A 16,468-nucleotide genomic window follows, 5' to 3' on the forward strand; every position below is an offset into this window, starting at 1 on the left:
CACAACCAATCACCATAGAATGTGGTCCCCCAAAGCGCTAAGGCCAATCACATTGTCTTTTCAACTTCTATTAAGTGTTGCGAAATGTACGCCAACAGTTCCAAGCTATAATTCTAAGAGCAGTTCTAAACTCTCTGGTGTCCCTAAAGCAATCAAAGATCAGATCGTGATGAGCGGATTATGTTTTATAATGGGAAACCTAATTTCTGCTTGTAAGCAATGATGTGACTGCCATTCATTTGCTACACTGGCTTCGTATTTAGGCCCTATAACCACCGCTGTAACTTTTGCTCTCATTCTAGAGATCGTGTTCAAATTATACCTATTGTTGTCTCTTCATACAGCCAATGATCAAATCAACAACATTTTGAAAGGCCAGTTCTGGGTTTGTCGAAGAGAGTATGGCATTTTGAATTAAGATGTTGTTGAATTGCAGATTGACACTTCAAAGTAGGTTAAAATGAGTTTAATTAATAAACGAGCAGGCACACAACCTGACAGATAGTCAGTCAGCGTCAACTGAATAAATGCAGAACACATATGACATATTCAGAACACAGTACACTATGTTCCATAGAATGTGGAATGTGGAAAGTTAAAGGTGTATTACATATAACACAACATAACACATCCCCTTCGGAACACAATTAAAAAAAAAACGTACAACAAGCATCATCCCGTCTCTTAAAACAAAAAAAACAAAAAAACAAAAACGATTATATATTTTTCCTTTTTTACAATGGAAAACTTTCAGAGATATAATCAGCCGACCAAACAGGAGGCCTTTTTTCACGTCTAGAATACCTGTTGACATTTGATTCTTCTTGACTGGCACATCCTGAACCTGAAACACTGGGAACAGTCAAACTCGTCAAAACATCTTGATTAGCCAAGTCAGAAACACTAGGAACAGGAAAATTGGAGCTATCAACAACTAAATCTTCATTAGTGACACTCACATTAGATGGCTCAGATGAAGTTGAGCACATCAAGTCTTACAAATCAAACAAATTAGAAGATTTGCTAAAAGAATCTAAAGGAGTGGAATTAAACAAATTAGAAGATTTGTTAAGGGAATTCAAAGGAGCAGAACATTTAGCTATCCTTTTAAGATTCCACACCCGTCCATCTGTGAGGGGAACAGAATTATTCATAATTTTCACAACTTGCATAGGCTCATAAAAACGACTTTCCTCCTTAGGAGATTTACCAGGTTTTTTAACTCTAACCCACTGTCCAATATCAATATCAACATCCTTAGAATACTCAATACCTTCTCCAGAGTTTTATCTTCCACTTGTCTTTCCCAAAAATAAGAATATCATCTTGGAAAAATTGGGTGTTTTTAACGGTGGAGAACAACCTGTGCATTAAGCGCTGAAAAACAGCCGCAGCAGATGCCAGGCCGAAAGGCATTCTTTTAAATTGAAAACAACCTTGCTGAGTTATAAAAGCGGTGTACTGCTTGCTGTCTTTAAACAATGGAATCTGGTGATATGGGGCAGATAAATCAATTGATTTGAACCACTTAGCACCATCAAGCAAAGTTAGCATCTCGTTTATTTTTGGCAAAGGGAATTGCTCCACCACTATATTTTCATTCAAATGGCGCAAATCCACACACAGTCTCAATTTTCAGTTTGCACGTTTCACCACAACCAAGGGAGAAACCCAAGCAGATGCCTCAATTGGCTCAATTATATCAGAGGAGACCAATCTATCAAGCTCAGACGCAACATCCTTTCTTAAAGCAATAGGGACACTTCTGACCTTATGGATTTTGGGGACCGCACCATCCTTTAAGATTATCTTACGCTCAAATTAAATTTGCCAATTTTCTTCTGAAACACAGAAGGAAACTTCCTTAACAGTTCCCCACCAGTCTTCGTCCCTTCATCCATCACCAGAACCTTTTCTACCGAATTGGGATCAAGGATTATATGTAATTCCCCTTGATCTGTCCACCCCAATACCGATGGTCCCTTCTTAGAAATGTACAACTTGCCAAAAGATTTGCGATTCTTAAACTCGAATTTCAACCAACAAAAACCAATAATATCAATCTTTCCACCATTATAACCCTCCGGGTCAATATCAGGAGGAGACAATTTTGAGCCGATTCTGTCAACAAAAGTGTTACGCCAAACATCCTCATTGACAATAGTATAGGGCGAACCGGAGACCGCATATACTCTCACACGCACACCACCAATGTGCATCCAACATTCAGGCTTATTGTCAACCAATAACCATCCATCCCGAATGTTGAGAAGGAGTTTCTTTTTTAGGACCACTGCACATTCAGAAGCTTGATAATCACCACTAGAGGAGTTGTTATCAGAATCTATATCCTCTTGAATACATTTAACAGTCCTAGTCTTCCTTCTACATGCTTTGGTATAATGGCCATACAAACCACAAGCACCACATTTACTCTTTTTGGCCGAACACAACTTAGCAAAAGCCAAATGCTCAGAACTCCCACACCTATAACATTTTGGAGTCTCACCACTCATTTTAGGTTTTGCCCATGTTTCATTCTTTTGTTTAAAACTGCTGTTCTTTTTAAAACTGGAACTAACTTTAGCAATAACATCTTTGCCAGTGCTATCTGATTTCAATGCACTTGCACATCTGCTAGAAGTTTCAGCTTTACGAACTAAAGCTAAGATGTCATCTAGACAAGAGTCGCCATTCATCCATAAACGTTCCTGAATGGCAGGATTATTAGCATGCATGACAACCTCATCACGAATCAAATCATCCAGTAGCACACCAAAAGCACAATTTTTTTCAATTGACCAACATAGTCATCAACAGTTTCATTTTTATACTGCTTCCTCTGAAAGAATTTGTATCGCGTAATACCAATACAGACCTTGGGGGCAAAATACTTATCCAAATTGGACAAAGCAATAGTGAAAACATTACTGTCCCCAGCCCCAACAATAGGTTTGTTCATCTGGTTATAACATTTAAGACCTTGCGGACCCAAAGAATGCAAAATAATGCGCTTCTTTTGTTCGGCTGACATTTTACCATCAGAGTCCACAGTCGGGATGTAATTTAAAAAATAGTCTTTCCACTCCAACCATTTCAAATCTGGTGAAGAACCCTTTTGACCAGAAGTCTTGCGGATTACTCAGAGAAAAGGTTTGTTGACTCATGTTGAAATGAAACTAAGTAACGATGTTCAAAATGTAACCATTTTGGTGGAATTGTTCAGCGAGAAATTATTTCCTTAAAATAACACTGAAATGATAATGGTCCTTTCTTCACTGTCCTTTCTTCACCACCAGTAAAATTTAAATCCAGGAAATGTCAAAATTCAGAAAAAAATATAAAAATGCCAAAGTGTAGTTTAGTAGAAATTGTTAAACAAATCAAAAATTCATAGGTAAGTACCTTGAAACGCTTTTATTAGTCACTTGTGTGTGACTGAATCGATTAAATTCACTCGTGTTGTTTCAACTGCTTTCCGACACACGAGTAGGCCAGCCCAATCCAAAATGGCTGCCGCGTATGACGCACACGTTCACGTAGAACGTTTGACGCAGGAGAATGCCAAGGACACTACGCAACAAGTACGGAACTTGCGAGCGTGAGGAGCAAGTCTCGAGTGTACAGCACTAATGGCAGTCTCGCGCAACGGATCCAAATTGCATCCTTCGAAAGATAACGGTAAGAGCTCCAAGTCACCAAGAGCAAAATCGTTTGCCAAATGAATATAAGTTCCAAACAAGAGTATTAACGCCAAATTAAACGCTCGGACCGTGCTCACCATTAAACAGCTCGTAGTCCTTGTTGATTCTTCTTAAAGAGCCTTCAGGCACCCCTTAACGTCGTCTCTGCTCGCTGATCCACACAATACCGTTTAAAAAAAATGTTGAAATGTAGAAATCTGGACGTGTAGAGATCTCGATCGTCACCACTTGTTGAATTGAAGATTGACACTTCAAAGTAGGTTAAAATGAGTTTAATCCATAAATGAGCAGATAGTCAGTCAGCGTCAACTGAATAAATGCAGAACACATATGACATATGCAGAACACAGTACCCTATGTTCCATAGAATGTGGAATGTGGAAAGTTAAAGGTGTATTACATATTACACAACATAACAGATGTCCTTAAATGTACCAGCAAGGACTGTGGAAACAAAAAGTACAGCAGTTCAGACTATTTACATCAAAGAACCGTATAACTTTAATATTTATTTAGGGAATTGAAAAATGATTTCGTGAATTTGATTAACCCCAAATGTATGGCCTTGTTCTATCTTGTTGCACACTTAAAATACAGACTCAGGTCCATTTTGCAGGAGTGCAAGATGATTGTTTCTAGGAATATCAATGCTAAATTCCCCGTAACACTGCTGATATGGAGGTCCGTTTTCCTGTCATGTAGCTGTCTTTGGTGATCGCGTGGGCATTGAACCAGACAATACCATAATCACATATGACCTAGTTAACCCACTTGAACCTACTGAGAATGGGACTAATTGTATACTCTCATTTCATAGGAGGGGTTGCACCTAAGTGAGCAACTATATTTGTTTGTCTCATGGCTTGAAGTGATATTTACAGGGGGTGAAATGTTTGCATCATGTCACAAAGAGGTCTCTTGTGGCCTCGTTTACACGCCTAGCATCAAGAGTCACTTGCCCCACTAAACATACAGCTAACCATCAATCTTAACACAATAGTCTCCGACATCTTAAGAACCTTAATCAGTGTCTTGCCTTCTTTCCTATTAACTATCTTGATTCCTTTTTAAACTGCCTTTTTGAAGCAGTTAGTGTTGAGTTTAACCTACGCTCTTTTGTGGCAATATGTAATTGCATTTAATCTGCCCTCCTCAAGCCAGCGAGAAAACTGAAAACTATCCCTCGATGGTTCGATTCGGGATGCTCCTAGGCCAGCAGGCGGCTTTTTAACATGGCAATGGACAGGCCAATAGATCCCAAAGAAGTAGCTATGGCTTGCTCGTTTTAAAAATTTGTATTGAAAAGAAGGAAAGCGAAGCTAAACAACTAAAATGGTTGTGTCTTTTATCAGTTACTGACAGAAAGAATCATAAAGCTTTCTGGTCAATTTAAACTACATCAAGTTGAGCGATAATTTGCCCCCAGCTTTGAGCTGTCAAATTGCTGGCAAACAATGGGTGACCCATTTTTCGACCATTTATTGTCCATCTATTACCTTCCCTTCACAGACTGATTTGTCAGTTTATGTCAAATTAGGCACTAAACTATTGTTGACTTTAGATGAGGTATATGAAGCTCGGTGCCGTAGTCCTGCAGGCAAAGCCCCTGGACCTGACAGGATGAGCACTGATCTGTTGAAGTGCAATATCGATCTTTTTGCTATGGTATTGACCAATGTTTTTCATAATCTTGATTGTAAGTGCATCTACCAATCTTAAATTCAGTCTCAACCATTGTTCCCTTTTTTTTAAAAGGGTAAGCAAACTGAGATGAGATGTTACCACCCTATCTCAATCATTGACACTGCTGTCAAAATTATTGGCAGAATTATAAACCTAAGAATGCAAAAATGGGTTAATAAAAACTGACAAAAGAGAGACATGTCTACCATCTGTGAATAGTGTGCCCCATCCCCTTTTCAGGATATAATCCTCTCTGCTTGTAATGATCCTGGTACATTTGATTCTAGTGGGGGCACTTCACACTATGTTGGTGTATCAAATGGCATATTTTTGAGGTGCAAGATCATGCACAATCCTTCTGGGTTCCTTACAAACCAGAATACCAGGGAACAATATTCCAAAATGAGGTTATTGTCGTGGAATGTGGCTGGCCTAAGTTCTACTGTTAATGATCCAGTTTGGGGGGAATTTATTGAGAGGTATCATATCTATGTTTTACAGGAAATATGGTTAACTAGTTCCACACACAGATCTGTCATATTAATTATATAATCAAAGCCAGACCTACAATAGCAGGCCACTCATGGATCGGGACTACCCTGGCTTGTAAAATTAAAATTCTAGACTTTCCTTCCTTAGATATTCTAGGATTGTTAATTTCTTCTTCTTCAGGTCCTCTCTTCCAGCTATTCAATGTGTATAATAGAAACGGCTCACAAAACAAAGAGTAAACCACTGTGAATCTTCTCAACAATGATCTGTAACAGAATTCAGGTAACTGTCCACTGATGGTTGCTGGTGATTTTAATGGAATTCTTGAGCTCCTTGGTATCATGAATACGATCATATGTATAGAAGACCAATAGTGGGGTATTGCCAGGTGTACCGCACCTCCATTAAAAAACAAAAAGCTTGGCCCTTTGGCATTACAAGTAGCAACCTTCACAATGTGACATGGACTGCAAGCCTCTAATGGCTGCACCACCTTGTACACAGAAGCAGCATATACTTTTAAGATGGGCATTATTACTGGGAAAATGGACTATATACTGCTAGGTTTACACAGATGGTGCTTTATCCATGATATGGACATTGTCCCAAGAGTGTATAGTGATCATAATACTTTATCTTGGATACTCAATGGATTTCCTCCCACCCTGTACAGCTTATCTAACAATGCCTCTGAAATACTAATTTCTTATACTAACAATAAGAGGAATGTTAAATGGCCATATTTTATGATGCACCCTGATACAGAAGCTAAAATCTATACTATCTATCAGAAAGCCTGGAGCCTTATGATTATGCTTTTGCTATAGATACTCAGGTCCTGATTACAGAAATTCTAACAATTTTATTAAAGAAATTGACGGAAAATGTTCATAAGAAAGTAAAGCCACAACCTCTCAGGCATAAGGAAACATTGTGGTTTGACGTCAATTGCAGTTAAACTAGATCAAAACATACATTTTCAGTTAAAAATAGAGATAGGCTAACCATGTAGGATAGAGTATAAATAAAGCTGGTAGCAGAAGGAAGTGTGAGAAAAACATGTGGAGATACTAAGGCCCTGATTCACAAAGAGCCTCGCACCCATTGCAGAGGCCCCCCATTCATGGGGGAGTCTCTGTATTAGCGGCAGAAACTCAAATGAAAATTATCATTGTAGATATTCTGCCCAGAGTGAGAAGACTCCCCCACGACTGCTGGCCCTCTGCACGAGTGCGGAGGCCCTTTGCGAATCAGACCCTAGGTATTTCTGGCAATTATTTATATGTGGCAACTTAAAAATAAACAGGAGGAGGAACTAGATCTATAGCCTTGTGTATGACATCAACACTTTTCTGATGTGTATAAATCGTATGAGACCAAGGTCCCTCCCTCAGCAATTTCTAGAACAAGTGCTATTATGATATCGCCTATAGAAGCAAAGTACCCTGTTAGATTATCACTTAATGATACACTAAAAGCTATTGAATCATTGAAAGCTAATAATGGACCAGGCTTGGAAACACTTCCTACATTCTTTTTTTAAAAATTGAGAAACAAAAGACAAAGACAGGTCACAAAAACGATCACATGTCCAGCAGAAAATGGGAACCAGTCTTAAACAAAAAACATTCCTTAGGGGGCACCAGAACAGATCAGCAATCCAAATAAAAATGTGTTGCACATAATAAATAATATGGGGAAGCAATGTGGTGGAAAGGAGAGAATTAAACGCCAGTGTCCTGGGCAGCAGCTGCATCCACCATCCAGAGCTAGACTGGATCCCAACTCTTGCTCAACCTCCTCCTCGACTGATCGTTCTATACGGTTTCAATTACAGCATACTAATGTTCCAAAATTCCTGCCACTAGCTCCTAGAATCAGGAGGCTTATTAGAGAGCTAGGAGCATGCTAGCACCAGTCTGGCTAGGAAGATTGAGAAGAAATATAAACCCGCTAAATGAGGATGGATAACTGGTGCTTGTCCCAACATAATCAGCTTTGAATCAATTGCAACAGATTCCCAAAATAAACCAAAAGTAGAACTAGAAGTGAAGGTGTGGACCATGTTGGCCTCCTCCAAACCCTCAATGAAAACAATGATACTCCACCTAAAGCTTCATAATAAAGAGTCAATTAGGAGTATAATACAGATCTTTAAAGCATTTTAAATGAAGTACCTTAATAGATGACAAATTCAGAACCAACTGTGCCAGGAGATTGCTACTCCTCAAGTTACTTCTGTCTTGAGGTGTTGCCTCTATTTATTAGCCCTTAGCTGGGACCGGTCAGTCGAGTAATCCTGAGAGGAAGAATAGATTAGCTTTTAAACCGGCCCGGTATTTCTCTTTGTTGAAGCTTTCTCTAATAAGGGATTATCAGAACACCTAATCTTGTCTTCCTTAAGACTAGAAATAAAGCTGCAAGTTCTCAAAAGAAAGAAGAGTATCACCCTCAAAGAGTTGACCCAAGATAAAAAGTTTAACACTTTCTCAATTCTCCTGAAAGCTGTTGTAAACACAGGAGGGTAAATTGGGTTTATATGCTAGATATGTAGGCTGATTGAATGGGGTAATGTTGGAGAATATACACTTAAGGGAACACCGAATGAGATGGAAGACCTTTAGAGTGTCAAAACTAGTTCTTTTGAACTATCGTGTTTCCAAGATACCAACGTCAGGGACAATTAATTCACCCAGCAGCAGGAAATCAGTGAACATACCCCCTTGTGCCCAATGCGCCCATCCCAAAACCAGACTCAGTAATGAAAAAAGGTATATCAGATTGTAAAAGCGCAAAACCAGATGTAAAACCTTGCCATCCTCCTTAGGCTGTTGAAGGAGCTGGATCTTACAGTGGGGCTTCCTATATCACCATATGAACCTCTTTCCATGAAGCCACAATCTTAGTACAAAATAGTCACTATAAAAAAGAGAGGAATACAATGAAAAAGTTAGAGATACTGTGGAAAGATGATCATTTTATTAAGAGTACAGTGTCCAATCAGGGCCAGGTGAAGACGGTTCCATTCAGTAAAAACATTAACTGGATGTTGGTAAAGCTTCCTACAGTTGTTTTCAACAATAACCACCTCATGGATGGATAGAGTTATCCCTAACTACACCACCAGCTGTACCCACCTTTAATCCTGATCGGGGGGAGTGACATTTAACAAGCCCTGAGTCTTATCTGAATTCAGCTTATAACCAGAGACTACACCAAATGATTGAGCAGCTGCCACCACTGCACACACACCGCTGTTCGGGGTGGGGGTTAGAACTGCCACATCATCAGCATAAGCTAGAAATTTGACTTTGTTCTTGTGTATCACTGCACATAAACTGCTGATCGGGCTGGGGGTTAAAAGTGCCACATTGTCAGCATAAGCTAGAAATTTGACTTCATGCTGGTGTATTATCAGCAGCTGGTTCTCTTAGAACAGATTGAGGGATTTTATAAAAGGCTCTATATATAGAGCAAAAAAACGGAGGAGAGAGAGGGCACCCCTGCCTGGTAACACAAGAGAAGGAAATGGAATCAGGGAGAGAGCCTGAACAATGAATCCTTGCTTTAAGACCAGAATAGAGGAAACAGATTCTGGGGGCAAAGCCAGAGCCTAATCCTGCAGTCTCCATGACCTCCCAGAGGAACAGCAAGGAGACCTGTCAAAGGCCTTCTTGGTGTCTAGAAGAACCATGCCCACACACCCCCCCTCCGAAACAAGCCATCTCCATGGCTATAATTGCTGTATAATCAGAAATGTTGTATCACACCCTGGAATAAAGCCTTGCTTGTTTGGGTCAACTAGTCCTGAGATAATTACGGGCACTCGATTAGCAAGAACTTGTGTACAAATCTTCGAATCTACGTTGGTTAAAGAGATTGGGCAATATGATTTGCAAAAAGTGGGATCTTTCCCTTTTTCTGAAAAATTGCATTCCATAACTCGGGAACCTGACCAGATGGATCAAAGGAGTTAAATAGATCTCTAAGCACTGGGTTCAAAATCTGTGAAAAGGTGGTGTAAAACTCCAATGGAATCTTATCGGAACCAGACGCCTTCTCTTTGCCCAGGGAGCCAATGTTGTTTTCCACCTCTAAAAGAGTTATAGGTGCTTCTAGTTGAAAATACTGGAAATGGCCCAACAAATTAAAGATATATTCAGCGGAGGAGGAACAGTTGTCTCAATAAAGCTTCGGATAGAACCATCCAAAGACCTCTCCTCATAGCGGCTGGATCGATCACAAGCTCCCTGTTCTCACCCCTATTCTGCTGGATGGTATTGAGGCTAGAACTATCCCCTAACCTAAAGGAGAGAATCTTCCCCTTTTCTTCGCTGTTTTCAAAGCTGGATATTTGCCAGACACAACCATTTTTGTCTGCCTTATCACAGATTAATTTTCAACAAGAGGCCCAGTTGGCGATAGACTGCTCCAAAATCCACAAAGCCTGGAGCCCATCCCTGGCAATGATGTTATATTTCAGCTATTGTTTCCTCTGCCATTGACATCCTCCATTGGCCAGAAGCAAACTGAAGAGTGTGTCTATGACACAAAGCCTTGAGTGCGTCCCAGGCCATCAAGAGTGATGCTGAATCAATGTTAAACTCCAAAACCAAACCAGGCACAAACCAGCTTAAAACAGTCCTGTTCTCCAAAGGATAGTGCTCGGTCGAAGACACTACCCTCAGTCATGCCTAAGACTCAATTGATTACAAAAAGGGGTTGGTGATCGACAGAGTATCTGAGTTAATCAGAACACTCCTACCCAGTCAACAGATCAGGGCTTGATCCATCACCGTTTTTTAGCTCACTGCACCATCCCAGTTCAGAACCTGGCTATATGCAAATTAGTCTGTCCCTGGCCCAGTGCATCATGGGAACAGGGCAGACCAAACTACCAAGCCAATTCTTCACTGGAAAGGAAACAAGCTTCCGGGGACCGGTTTCTAGCATTACAGCCGTCTTCGGCCCGGCTTGCTTGAATCCTGATGGTGCAATGAGCAAGGGACTCATGTCTGAGCATACCCTTCCAGACTCATGGTGGCCAAAATAATTACAAAAAGGGGTTGGTGATGGACAGAGTATCTGAGTTAATCAGAACACTCCTACCCAGTCAACAGATCAGGGCTTGATCCATCACCGTTTTTTAGCTCACTGCACCATCCCAGTTCAGAACCTGGCTATATGCAAATTAGTCTGTCCCTGGCCCAGTGCATCATGGGAACAGGGCAGACCAAACTACCAAGCCAATTCTTCACTGGAAAGGAAACAAGCTTCCCGGGACCGGTTTCTAGCATTACAGCCGTCTTCGGCCCGGCTTGCTTGAATCCTGATGGTGCAATGAGCAAGGGACTCATGTCTGAGCATACCCTTCCACACTCATGGTGGCCAAAATATTTACAAAAAGGGGTTGGTGATGGACAGAGTATCTGAGTTAATCAGAACACTCCTACCCAGTCAACAGATCAGGGCTTGATCCGTCACCGTTTTTTAGCTCACTGCACCATCCCAGTTCAGAACCTGGCTATATGCAAATTAGTCTGTCCCTGGCCCAGTGCATCATGGGAACAGGGCAGACCAAACTACCAAGCCAATTCTTCACTGGAAAGGAAACAAGCTTCCGGGGACCGGTTTCTAGCATTACAGCCGTCTTCGGCCCGGCTTGCTTGAATCCTGATGGTGCAATGAGCAAGGGACTCATGTCTGAGCATACCATTCCACACTCATGGTGGCCAAAATAATTACAAAAAGGGGTTGGTGATGGACAGAGTATCTGAGTTAATCAGAACACTCCTACCCAGTCAACAGATCAGGGCTTGATCCATCACCGTTTTTTAGCTCACTGCACCATCCCAGTTCAGAACCTGGCTATATGCAAATTAGTCTGTCCCTGGCCCACAGCATCATTGGAACAGGGCAGACCAAACTACCAAGCCAATTCTTCACTGGAAAGGAAACAAGCTTCCGGGGACCGGTTCCTAGCATTTCAGCCGTCTTCGGCCCGGCTTGCTTGAATCCTGATGGTGCAATGAGCAAGGGACTCATGTCTGAGTATACCCTTCCACACTCATGGTGGCCAAAATAATTACAAAAAGGGGTTGGTGATGGACATAGTATCTGAGTTAATCAGAACACTCCTACCCAGTCAACAGATCAGGGCTTGATCCATCACCGTTTTTTAGCTCACTGCACCATCCCAGTTCAGAACCTGGCTATATGCAAATTAGTCTGTCCCTGGCCCAGTTCATCATGGGAACAAGCCAGACCAAACTACCAAGCCAATTCTTCACTGGAAAGGAAACAAGCTTCCGGGGACCGGTTTCTAGCATTACAGCTGTCTTCGGCCCGGCTTGCTTGAATCCTGATGGTGCAATGAGCAAGGGACTCATGTCTGAGCATACCCTTCCACACTCATGGTGGCCAAAATAATTACAAAAAGGGGTTGGTGATGGACAGAGTATCTGAGTTAATCAGAACACTCCTACCCAGTCAACAGATCAGGGCTTGATCCATCAATGTTTTTTAGCTCACTGCACCATCCCAGTTCAGAACCTGGCTATATGCAAATTAGTCTGTCCCTGGCCCAGTGCATCATGGGAACAGGGCAGACCAAACTACCAAGCCAATTCTTCACTGGAAAGGAAACAAGCTTCCGGGGACCGGTTTCTAGCATTACAGCCGTCTTCGGCCCGGCTTGCTTGAATCCTGATGGTGCAATGAGCAAGGGACTCATGTCTGAGCATACCCTTCCACACTCATGGTGGCCAAAATAATTACAAAAAGGGGTTGGTGATGGACTGAGTATTGAAGCAGCTGTAAAGCAACCAGCGCGGGGACACACTTGCTAGTGTAACCAAGCGCTTTACAAGATGTATAAATAATAATAATAATAATATCTCAAGTAAGTGAGAGTTCATGAAATAGACATATCCAGCACCAATTATAAATTTATGCTCAAATGTCCAGCCCCGACGCCCCAGTGTCTGAACAGGCCCTCTGGGTTGGATAAGCAAACAGAGATTTATGGTCGGTTAAGACCCTTGGATTGAAAGCCAGCTTCAAAGATGAAACTAATGGTTTGGTGACCAGAAACATGTCTAACCATGACATAACTTTGTGGGGAGCAGAGTCAAACATAAATGCTGGTACATTGAGTTGCTCAAAATACAAGAGGTCACCAAATTTTATAACGAAAATTGTTTATGCTGAGTCACCCCCTGAGTTGGTGCTTACCCCTAAGAGCCGAGTCAGAATGGACCTAGTCAGGAGCCAGAGACTAAGACACTGAGGGCCATATGTATGTGGCCCAATACCGGTCGGTAACGGTGAAATTCGTTAAATTTCACCGTTGCCGACTGGTATTTAGGCATTTGAGAAGTAGGGAGGATTCAGTATTGAGGAATCGGTAAATAATGATTCCTTAATACCGGCTTCTTATGGCCTTGCATTGAAGGAATTGGTAATACCGATTCCTTAAATGCAATGTAGGTAGCACTTAAAACAGTGCACCTTAGCCTTAAGGAATCGCTTTTTACCACCAACTCCAAATTGGTGGTAAATAGCGATTTCCTGTCAAAAAGCACTTTTTTGCTTTTTGAAATGTGCCATGTGGCACACATTCATTCCCTTAGGGCATGCATGTGTGCCACATGTGCACATATGCTCATTTCAGGGGTGCAACAGTGTGTCCTTTGGACACCCTGGCACCCTTGAAATACCTCCCGGTATTACCGATTCGATAATACCGAATTGGTAATAAATTCCTATGGGCCTTCAAGCCCATAGGAATGAATGGGTAGGTATTTGTTATTACCGAATCTCAATTACCGATTCGGTAATAACGAATATTAAGAATTTGCTATATTTTGCCGAATTCTTACCTACATATGAATTACTAATTCCTAAATTCCGAATCGGTAAAATACGGTATATAGTAATCGGTATTTCCCTGTTACCTACATATGGCCCTGAGTTTCTATAAGGGCATAATGTCACATTAAAATCGCCACAGACTGTACAAGGTGGTGGTCAGTGATAAAGCTTGGTCAACAAAAACTCCAGACCCTCCAATTAGCAGTATTTGGCCAATAAACAACAACATAGATGGTAAAGAAAATACTCTGCATGTGGATACTCGTCAAAATCCAACAGCCCCCTTAGTCCGTCCTCTAATGCAAAATCTCCCATTTGCAGTCCCGAGATAATAGTGTGACACACCTCTGAGCAAAGGTAAAACATGAAATAGATATGACTCTATATCAAAAATTCTTTAACTGGAATTTTCTGCATGAGAGAGATGCATCTCCTGAAGACATCTAATTTGTGGTTTACAGGAGTTCAATTCCTCCCATACTAATTTACACTTTTGTGGCGACTTGATGCCGTTATTATTCCAGGATACGATATGCAGCAGCTGTCCAGGACACCTGCCGTCACTGACTAATGACGTATCCCCAAGTCCACAAATACCCCTCAACCATACAGACAGCTGCAGACATGTTCCTTGAGTGTATTGCCATAACACAAATAAGCACCATTGTTCCCAAGTGGCACAGATTTTTCAAAATCACGTTTTCTACAGTTTCTACCTCTGTAACCTGTGCATGAGACAACCAGCCCAGATCCTCAACCCCTGAGCACCCCCACCACCACCGCACACCTCTGGTTTCCAGAAGGTAAACATGCTCAACTCCAAGAAATGCCATATGAAAAAGAGGGACATAAACCCACTACTAGGGCTTGTCATTTATTGTGGAACATAACCAAGGTAGACACCCAGTCTGACCCCCCCGGAATGCAACAAGAAGTAATAAAAACAACCAAACATAAATAGTAAAAACCCCTATTGTAAACAAGTGTAAGAAAATTCAAGAATACAAACCAAAAAAGAAGAAGAACAAGTAGGGAAAGTAGCAGCCTTTTAATCTACTTTGCAGACCCACCAACCCTCCAAAAAAGAAAATTACCCTAACTATCATAAGACTATACCACTTCCCCCAAAACCAGAAGCCAAATCCAGTCAGGACCAACCCATGTGAAGATCATGATACTTAAAATCATCATCAAACCAGAAAAGATATACACAGCAAACAGCAATCTCAGCCACCGACTGCTGTTTTGTTAACTGCTCCATAATCTTTTGGCCTTCATAACAAACAAAGGTCAGTTGGCCCTGTAGATATTTGGGTCCATTGCCTGACAAAGCTTTATGCGCCAGGCAGAGGCATCTGAATATAGCTATTTTCCTTATGGGAGCCAATGAAGGGCTTTGAGCAGAGGGCCTGATGATATGTGCCAGGTGGTCGTTGCAATATTTTGTATCACCTGCATTTTAGATAGAAGAGATTTATTGGATGCTACAACAAGTGCATTTCCATAGTAAATGCAACTGATTATCAGAGGTTGGATAAGGGTCTCATGAGAGTTCAATGGAAGACTCTAAAAGATCCTCTTGAGAAGGAACATTGTCCCAAAACACATGCCACAGATGGATATCCCATGGTACCTCCTAGATCACTTATTGTCTAGCAGAATAACCAAGGTTCTCACTGAGTTTTGGGGTGAAGAATCGGGGCCAAGCTTGGCAGGCCATCATTCATCTGGCCAGTGGGGCTGTACTTTGCCAAACAGTATAATCTCTGTTTTGTCCTTATTTAGCTGAAGAAAGTTCAGGGGCTTCCAAGAGGCAATTTCTCTCATGTGGAGGCAATAAAGCGATGTTTAACATTCTCAATGATCTGGCCAAAAGAGATGACTAATTGGGTATCGTCTGCATAAGAGAGTATTTCAAAACCACAAGACCTGACTAGCTGAGTGAGGGGAGCAACATAGAAAGAAGCGTAGGGCTCAAAAAGGAGCCTTGAGGAACCAGAGACTTCGGATGTTGAGCTGGAGAATTACTCGGGCTATACCATACAAATCCTACTATGAGGATGTCCTAAAATTGACCTCACATTTTGGACTGATACTCTCTTTTTATGGTGAATCACCATGCATATAATAAAGTAAATTATACATGAAATTAGTGCAAACTGGGTGAATATACCAAGTTAATTTGTCAGGACTGCACAAGAACATATCAAGTGAACTCTTTAGGACTGTACACTGATATCGCCTGAAACCTGACGAAGTCCTCATGGACAAAATGTGTTGGCTGGGCTGACTGACTTAAAGCTCGAAAGAGAAATAAAAGAAAGAATTTTCTACAGAAATGCTTCACTACTTCATGATATGATTTATCTTTTGTATTACATTGGTATTGTAAAGATAATATTTGATTAGCCTTTGCTTCCCTAATATCCCTGAATTAGGATTGATATAATTTGAGATATAAATGCTTCTCTTCTTGTTGATGGATCAATTTAATAGAAAATAAAACAAATAGGAAGAAAAGGTGAGAACACTCCTCTGGGCGGGAGTCAACCTCAAATAGCAATGCAGTCCTTGGAATGTCTCAAATTTGAAGTGGGTATAGCACTCCCAAATGTCAAAAGATATTATGAGGGGGCACAGGTCAGCATAGGGAAGGACTGGGCATATGCAGATTGGGAGGATCCGCCATTTAGAATGGAAAGATGGGGCTTGGGTGA

Source organism: Lissotriton helveticus, chromosome 6 (assembly GCF_964261635.1).
Source record: "Lissotriton helveticus chromosome 6, aLisHel1.1, whole genome shotgun sequence".
NCBI lineage: Eukaryota > Metazoa > Chordata > Amphibia > Caudata > Salamandridae > Lissotriton > Lissotriton helveticus.